Source organism: Silene latifolia, chromosome 10 (assembly GCF_048544455.1).
Source record: "Silene latifolia isolate original U9 population chromosome 10, ASM4854445v1, whole genome shotgun sequence".
NCBI classification, from domain to species: Eukaryota; Viridiplantae; Streptophyta; class Magnoliopsida; order Caryophyllales; family Caryophyllaceae; genus Silene; species Silene latifolia.
In genome coordinates, this window is record NC_133535.1 from 67973703 (window position 1) to 67981978 (window position 8276).

Here is an 8276-nt window from a genome sequence, read left to right on the forward strand (position 1 = left end):
TTTGTCGCTCCCTTCCTCTTGTCGCCCGTTTGCCCCCTTATTTGCCCTCTCCGAATTGGGGAAGAGTAAATCCAATTGTGCCCAAGAGGGAAAGGCTCCCTCCTCACTAATCTTTCCCCTTTGAATCATATCGTGGTATTGAGGATAGAGTGCATAATAATTTTCCACGGTAGCTTCATATTGTCGGAAGTGCAAATCTTGTAGAATTCCCGTTACAAAGTCATCACGGGGAAGGATAAAGGGGTTGGGATGGTTATACGGTTGATAAGGAAATGGGTAGAGAGGCACTTTGATTTTCTCATCTTGAGGTTGTTGCTCTTGTTGTTGTTGTTGTTGGGGAGTTGGAGGTGGTGGTGCTTGCCTTACTTGGGTTGGATTTGGAGGGATGAGGTAAGATGGGATTGGTGATAAAGGTCCTCTTCTTGGTGAGATTCTTGGTAGTCCGGTCATTGGTAGGTAGATAGGGTCACTTCCTTTTGTAATCCACTTGACCCTTTTATCAACCCCTTCAAGGGTTATCCAATGATGATGAATAAGAAGAAGGTCTTCATTTATCCTTGTATTTCCGGAAAGAGGAGCATACTCATTATTCTCATTGAATTTCGGATTGAAATGTTTTGCAATCTTTGTAATGAGCCCTCCGTTAACAATGTGTTTCATCCCATCATCATCACCGTTCCTAAACTTTGCCCATTTTTCAAGTAGCACAAGAGGCGCATTGAAGTGGTACCCACCCCTTCCTTGGATATTGAGATAAGACTCCATGAACACAAGGTCAAGTTCGTTCACTATTGCCGGGTCTCGGCGAGCAAGTAGTGTGCCGGAAAGGAACCGGTAAGTAAGTCTCAAAATAGGATTTTGAATGTGGAAATCTAGACACTCCTTGATGTACAAGAAATCTTGGCCGGTCATGGCCCTCCATAGGGGTGCAACACTATATCTCTTCGGTTTTGATGTCCGGGTAGGCGAGACATCGAGACCGAGCACATTAGCAAATTCCACTAGAGTCATCATTCTTGAAACACTTTCCAACCTGAATTCTATGCATATTGTTCTATTCAAGGTTGTAATTTTCAAGAAGCTCAAAAATTCAAGCACAAGGGATCGGTAAGTTTGCTCGTGCATGTGGAATAGGGCATAGAGACCAAACACTTCAAAAAGAGCTTCCATTTGGTGATAAATCCGAAGTTTCTTTAAAGTACTATGACATAAAAACACAGTAGGGAGAATGTTCTTACGAAGAAGCCGGTGGAAAACGAATCTTTGCACATCATTGACGAATTCAACATTTGAGAAGTCATCAAGCCTTGTAAGATCTACAATTTCTTCATGCTCTCTTCTTAAAGTATTGATGTGGGAGGTAGAAGAACTTCCTCTTACCCTTGGTCTTCTTCTATCCCTAAAGGAAGATCCCTTTGGTGGCATTCTTTGATTGTTGAGCTGGAATTTTTGATTTGTTAAAGTATAAAGATGCACTTTGTGGATTGAATGTTGCCTTTGGAACCCTAGAAAATTGGGGCTTTTTTATTTTGTGGGGTAAAAGAGTGATTTGGATATGCTTTGGAGTCATAAGGAGGTGGGTTTTTATAATACAAGTGGAAGGAAGGGTGATTTGTCATAAATTGTGTGGTGGGGTGTTTTTAATTTTAGGAAAAATCGGGATTGATTACCGCAGGAAGACGAGCGGATTCGTGCACAAGATGCTCGGATTTCAGCATTTCGGGACGAGCGGATTTAAGGGAAGACGCTCGGATTCCCTTACATCTAATTTTTGCAAAAATTTGACGCAACCAAGACGAGCGTCTTGAGCATAAGACGGGCGTCTTATCTGGAGCAGGACGAGCGTCTTTTTTCAAAGACGGGCGGATTCTGTGACAGTAACTTTTCTTAAAATGCATTGGCAAAAAGACGCTCGGATTCCAGGTAGGACGCTCGGATTCTAGCTAGACGAGCGGATTCTCGGGAATATGGACGTCTTTGTACAAAACGAGCGGATTCTCTCTTTGGACGCTCGGGTTCCCTGCTGCGGATTTCTTTTGATTTTCTTGACACCGATAAAAGCTTCCCCACACATGAAAATTGGTTCCTTCCTTCATTCAAAATTCATTAGTGACCCTCCCTCACTTACTCTCATGGAAAGAATTTATGTTTATGTTAAAAGGAAATGCAAAAAAATTATAAATACAAGTTAGAGGGTTAGTATATTTACAAGTGGTGGTTTAGGGAGGACTCCACCAAACTCTCCCTTTGATGGTTCTTTCAAGGATGAGGAGGCCCGAGGTAGGTGACCTCGACCTCTCCAATAACCGCTCCCTCATAGTATGGCTTTAACCTTTGACCATTGACCTTTAATTTGCTCCCATCTTCCGCCTTGATTTCAAAATCCCCGTATTTTCCGACTTCGGTGATCACATAGGGACCCATCCATCTAGAGTTCAACTTTCCCGGAAAAAGTCGATAGCGGGAATTGAATAGGAGGACTTTATCCCCTTTGTGCAAGGCTTTTTTCTTAATCCTTTTGTCATGGAGAAATTTTGTCCTTTCCTTGTAGATCTTGGCATTCTCATATGATTGTAGTCGGAATTCCTCCAACTCTTGAATTTGAATCATCCTCTTTTGACCACTCAATTTGAGATCAAGGTTAAGTGCTCGAATTGCCCAAAAAGCTTTGTACTCCAATTCGATTGGCAAATGGCATGCTTTTCCATAGACAAGCTTGTAAGGGGAGGCTCCTATGGGAGTCTTATAGGCCGTCTTATAAGCCCAAAGAGCGTCATCAAGCTTTGTTCACAACTTTCTCAAGGATTTGCTTGATCTCTCTATTTGAAACTTCAACTTGACCGCTTGTTTGAGGATGGTATCCTAAGCCGGTTCTATGTTGAACACCATATTTGGTCAAAAGAGATGCGAGTTTCTTTTCATGAAAATGCGTTCATCCATCACTTATGATTGCTCTAGGAACTCCAAATCTTGGGAAGATTATTTTCTTGAAGAGCTTGGTCACCGTTTTTGCATCATCATTTGGAGTGGCAATTGCCTCCACCCATTTTAAGACGTAGTCTACGGCCACAAGGATATACTTATTCCCATTGGATGTCACAAATGGACCTTGGTAGTCGATCCCCCAAACATCGAAGATCTCCACCTCTAGTATTCCCCTTTGTGGCATTTCGTTCCTCCAAGAGATATTCCCCGTTCTTTGACAAGCATCACAATGAATGATGAATTCCCTTGTATCTTGAAACATTGTAGGCCAATAGAAGCCCGATTGAAGAATTTTTGCAATGGTCCTCCTTGCTCCATGGTGCCCACCGTAGGGTGATGAGTGACACACTTCCAAGATTCCTTGGACTTCCCATTGAGGGATGCATCTCCGGTAGAGCCCATCACTACACTCTTTCTAGAGGTTTGGGTCATCCCAAAAGTACCTCTTTACTTCGAATAAGAACCTCTTCCTTTGGTTGTAGTTCAAATTTGGAGGGAGTACTCTTCCAACAATATAGTTGGCATAATCGGCAAACCATGGGGCGATGTGACTTTCAAGTTGTGTTTGAATGGCCATCAAGATATCGTCGGGAAATGAGTCATTGATCGGTGTTTCTCCTTGTTTATCATGAAACCGGATCCTTGACAAGTGATACGCCACTACATTTTCGGCTCCTTTCTTGTCTCTTATTTCTAAGTCAAATTCTTGAAGAAGCAAAATCCATCTCAACAACCTTGGTTTGGCCTCCTTCTTTATCAAGAGATGTCGGAGAGCACGGTGATCCGAAAAGACAATCACCTTGGATCCAAGTAAGTAGGAACGGAATTTGTCCAAAGCATAGACAATGGCAAGAAGCTCTTTCTCGTTGGTATCATAGTTCACTTGGGAGGGATCAAGAGTCTTGCTTATTGATGTGAATTTCGCGGAAGCGGAAGACTCGTGAGTTTGACTCGACATTTTGAATTTTGTATTTTTTTAGCTTTTTTAAAAATAAGGGAAAAAGAAAGGATATTTGTCGCGGTTAGACCTATAACCACGCCAATGGTTGAATTATCCGATACTCGTCGAATAACTCGACTCAAACTAAGGAGCACGTCCCTCGTTTAAGCAAGGTTCGAAATACGCGTTTCGACCTCTTAAGCCAAAGCACTTGTGTAACGACACAAATAACCAAGACAAGATTTTAGAGAATTAACTCAATTTATATCAAATAACATATGAAAAATAAAATACACCAAATAGGCCTTATATAGCCTATTACACGGCTCATTCAAGAGGGCCCTAATGTTTTCTTTGACCCTTAATTCCAATGCTAATTAATCTATCCTAGTTTTCTACAAGTTTATTTAAATTCTTATGGAAAAACAAAACTACAACAAAAACTAGAAATAAATACAAATAACTAGAAAAGGATTAAATGATGGTGCATTGATCTTCTTTTCTCCTTTTCCCAAGCTTGACCGTGAGCCTCAAGCTTTATTCCGTTTTTTTTTTTTTTTTTTTTTTTTTTTTTTTGATGAATAAATCAAGACCCCTGGATCGTCTCGATTAATGGAAATCAAGAGCCGAAGCTCTGATACCACTTTTGATTTGAATTTCGCGGAAGCGGAAGACTCGTGATTTTGACTCGACATTTTGAATTTTGTATTTTTTTAGTTTTTTTGAAAATAAGGGAAAAAGAAAGGATATTTGTCGCGGTTAGACCTATAACCATGCCAATGGTTGAATTATCCGATACTCGTCGAATAACTCGACTCAAACTAAGGAGCACGTCCCTCGTTTAAGCAAGGTTCGAAATACGCGTTTCGACCTCTTAAGGCAAAGCACTTGTGTAACGACACAAATAACCAAGACAAGATTTTAGAGAATTAACTCAATTTTTATCAAACAACATATGAAAAATAAAATACACCAAATAGGCCTTATATAGCCTATTACACGGCTCATTCAAGAGGGCCTTAATGTTTTCTTTGACCCTTAATTCCAATGCTAATTAATCTATCCTAGTTTTCTACAAGTTTATTTAAATTCTTATGGAAAAACAAAACTACAACAAAAACTAGAAACAAATACAAATAACTAGAAAAGGATTAAATGATGGTACATTGATCTTCTTTTCTCCTTTTCCCAAGCTTGACCGTGAGCCTCAAGCTTTATTCCGTTTTTTATTTTTTTTTTATTTTTTTTATTGCATTCCGTGATACGGTATTTTCCCGTAGAATTTTTCATTTGAAGCATCGTACCGTATTCACATCACTTATATAATAGATGGCATGAATAGCTCTTCCTACCCGTTGGCCAAGAACCGCTCCAACGGCCTAGTTACTAGCGTCACACATAATCTCGAACGGTAGTTCCCAATTCGGAGGTTGAATGATCGGTGCCGAGATTAGTGCTTCCTTGATTCTATTAAAGGCTTCAACACACTCATCAGTGAAATGGAATTGGGCATCCTTAAGTAAGAGTTGAGTGAGGGGTTTTGCTATTTTTGAAAAATCTTTTATGAAACGACGATAGAAACCCGCGTGACCGAGAAAACTTCTCACCCCTCTAACATTCACGGGAGGTGGGAGTTTCTCTATCACCTCAACCTTAGCCTTATCGACCTCGATGCCCTTTTCCGAAATTAAATGACCCAAAACAATTCCTTCATTGACCATGAAGTGACACTTTTCCCAATTTAAAACAAGACTAACATCTTTACATTTTTGCAATACAAGAGAAAGATTATGCAAACATGAGTCGAAGTCCTTTCCATAAATGCTAAAATCATCCATAAAAACTTCCATTATGGTCTCTAGGTAGTCGTAGAAGACACTCATCATGCATCTTTGGAAAGTGGCGGGGGCATTACATAAACCTAAAGGCATCCTCCTATATGCAAACGTACCATAAGGACATGTGAAGGTGGTCTGTTGGTCCATCCGGGTGTATAGGGATTTGGAAGAATCCCGAATACCCGTCAAGGTAACAAAAGAATTTGTTGGAGGCTAACCTCTCAAGCATTTGGTCAATGAATGGTAGGGGGAAATGATCCTTTCTTGTTGCGGAATTCAATTTTCGATAGTCAATACACATACGCCAACCGGTGATTTTTCTTGTGGGTATTAACTCATTCTTTTCGTTTGTCACCACCGTGGTACCTCCTTTCTTAGGTACCACTTGAACGGGGCTAACCCACAAAGAGTCCGATATGGGATATATGATTCCCGCATCAAGCAATTTCATAACCTCTCCCTTGATAACTTCTTGCATGTGGGGGTTTAATCTTCTTTGAGGTTGAATAGTAGGTCTATGGTCCTCCTATAGATGAATTCTATGCATGCAAAAGTTGGGACTTATTCCCTTAAGGTCATCTAGACTATAACCTATAGCCTTCTCATGTTGTTTCAACACATCAAGCAATTTTCCCAATTGGTTTTCATCAAGTCTATCATTAACAATCACGGGTTTGGTCTTTGATTCATCAAGGTAAGCATATTTCAAATTTGGGGAAAGGGGTTTTAAAGTAGGGGTTTGTACCTCACTTTCCTCATTTGGAGGTTCATTGAGAATTTGCTCCATCTCCATCAAACATTCCATTCTCATTGCATATTCAACTTGTTCTTCATTCTCATCAATATCATCACACTCGAATTCCATGATGGATTCCTCTTGCTCTTGAGCGTGTAAGATGTCTTCTAGGATGGATTGCTCATCTTCTATAAGTTGACATGCTTCCACAAGGATGTTATGTACTAATTCGGATTGTTCTTGAGTAAGTTCTTTGTTAGCTAGAGCGGCCATAAAAAGATCTACCTCCAATTCCCAATACATATTTTTAGCCTCACTTGCTTCCAAGGCTTCCAATGCTTGCATGGGATCTTTGAAGAAAGGTATACTTAAGTGGTCCTCTACAAAACAATCTATAAAGTCCATCTTGCAAAATATCAAACAACTTGAAAATAGTTAGAACAAACCTTGAGGAGTTTTACTTCCCCAAGGCAAAGAAAGAGACAACTAATAACAATACAAGAAAATCTAAATCAAGTTAACACCGTCCCCGGCAACGGCGTCATTTTTGGTCGTGATCCCTTATGAGGGGTTTAGTTTTCAGTACTTGTCGTTAGGAGCACCTAGACCAAAACACAATTTATAACTTCACAAACAACTCTACAATTTGTAAAGAGGCAAGTAAAGGTCGGATCCCAAGGGACGGGAATTGAGATGAGATTTTCTATTGCAACTAGTGGTGTCTAAGGGGGTCACAATTGGGGTTTGAAGTAGAAGATCACTAAACTAAATAGCAATGAAAGTAAACAAGCAAGATGAATCAAAAGGGATGTAAACAATTGATAAAAAGCACTAGGGTGTTATGGGGTCATAGGAGATTCATGGGAATTGATCATACAAACATATTCTCAAATTATAAGCAAGCAATTATTGTTGTGATGGATCGAGTTGGTTTATATCTTACAATCCTAGGAAAGTTTGGGTCCCGGAGCCGAATCGATTAGATTGTACAACACCTACAAGTCGACTTAATCTTTCCTACTCAACTATATGTATGGTCTAATGAGACTCGAGTTGGTTTATGTCTTACAAGTCTCATTGAAAAGATAGGTGATGGGTAAAAAATGCAAGGATTCATAGGCTCGCATTTCATCAAACATAACATGTGCATAAGTTGAGATCACAACATGCAAGCAAATAAACTATGAAAACATATTAGATTAAGCGTGAATCATTCCCCATGTTGGTTTCCCCTAATTACCCATTAACCCTAGCTAAGGAAACTACTCACTCATTATCATGTTGAACATGCTAGCAAGGTTGTCAATCATACCAACAAAGTAAAACATGATGAATAAATGAAGATAATTAACAATAATTAAAAAGGGATTAAGAGAATTATACCTACTAATGATTCCAATAATAAAGCAAAGAATAATAGAAGTACTTGATGCTTGATTGGAAGGTTGTCAATCTCCCAATAATAACCCAAATAATCTTCAATTACCCAAAATAAAGGATGAACAAGAGAGAGATTAAGGAAATAAAACTTGTATTAAAACTTGATTAAATGTTGATTACAAGATTAAAGAGAGATTTGATTGATATTAACTACACTAAAGATTGCTAAGAAGGACATGATCTTCTAATTAGACTAATGGGGTATTTATAGTGGGGATTAGTTACATAAATTAGGGTTTACTAAGGGCTTAAATGACGATTAAGTCCTTGAGGAATCGTCGGTCTCTAGGGAGACACCGGTCTCTTTTTCGCCGGTCTTAGAAAAAGATGCGCATCC